Source organism: Oratosquilla oratoria, chromosome 3 (genome assembly GCF_046742065.1).
Source record: "Oratosquilla oratoria isolate Oo_2021 chromosome 3, ASM4674206v1, whole genome shotgun sequence".
Lineage (NCBI taxonomy): Eukaryota > Metazoa > Arthropoda > Malacostraca > Stomatopoda > Squillidae > Oratosquilla > Oratosquilla oratoria.
Genome location: NC_134779.1, coordinates 40,359,764 through 40,360,560, shown reverse-complemented (window position 1 = coordinate 40,360,560; position 797 = coordinate 40,359,764).

Genomic DNA, 797 nt, shown 5'->3' with positions numbered 1-797 from the left:
TGATTGTCATTACACTGTGGAAACATCGCTGTAATCACACATTGGCGGCCATCTCTCATGGCTGGAGTTTAAAGGGTTTTATACACGCTCAGGCCTGTCCGACCAACGTCCGGTTTAGATCAGTTTGAGCGCAGGTGGTTCCAACATTTTGTGGCATTAATTTGTGTGAATTTTGGCATTTTTTTGGCAACACTAATGCCCAATTTGGCAAGCATTTTGGAATATATATATATATATATATATATATATATATATATATATATAGAGAGAGAGAGAGAGAGAGAGAGAGAGAGAGAGAGAGAGAGAGAGAGAGAGAGTTGAGTAGTTACTTGAAAATGGAAGAATATTCTTCTACTTCATCTCTATGAAAACCAAGAATTTTTATCAATGTAAAACCAATAAATTGGAAATAAGTAAGTACATACCAGTAATTAAAAGTGTGAATGGACACAGACGTTCGATCAGGTACGGGCAAGAAAATTTGGTAGTATTCCAGCACGTGAATTAGTTTAATTGCCGTCTTGACTGGGACAAATCCGATCTTAAATATACATCTGGTTGCGGGTTCAGGAGGAAGATGGTTGAATTCATATATAGAATATATTCTCAGAATGAATATTTCAAAAGGGCAATGGTCACTGGACATAATAACCGGAATTATGGTCACAAACATCGTCAATAGGCATATTCTACCTGACTCCACACCCCATGACCCCTATGTCACCAATTGAGTGAAGGTAGACGTCCTTTGGTCCTTCCCCTGTCCCTCCCTTTGTAAGAGAGTGCTATATAAGTGT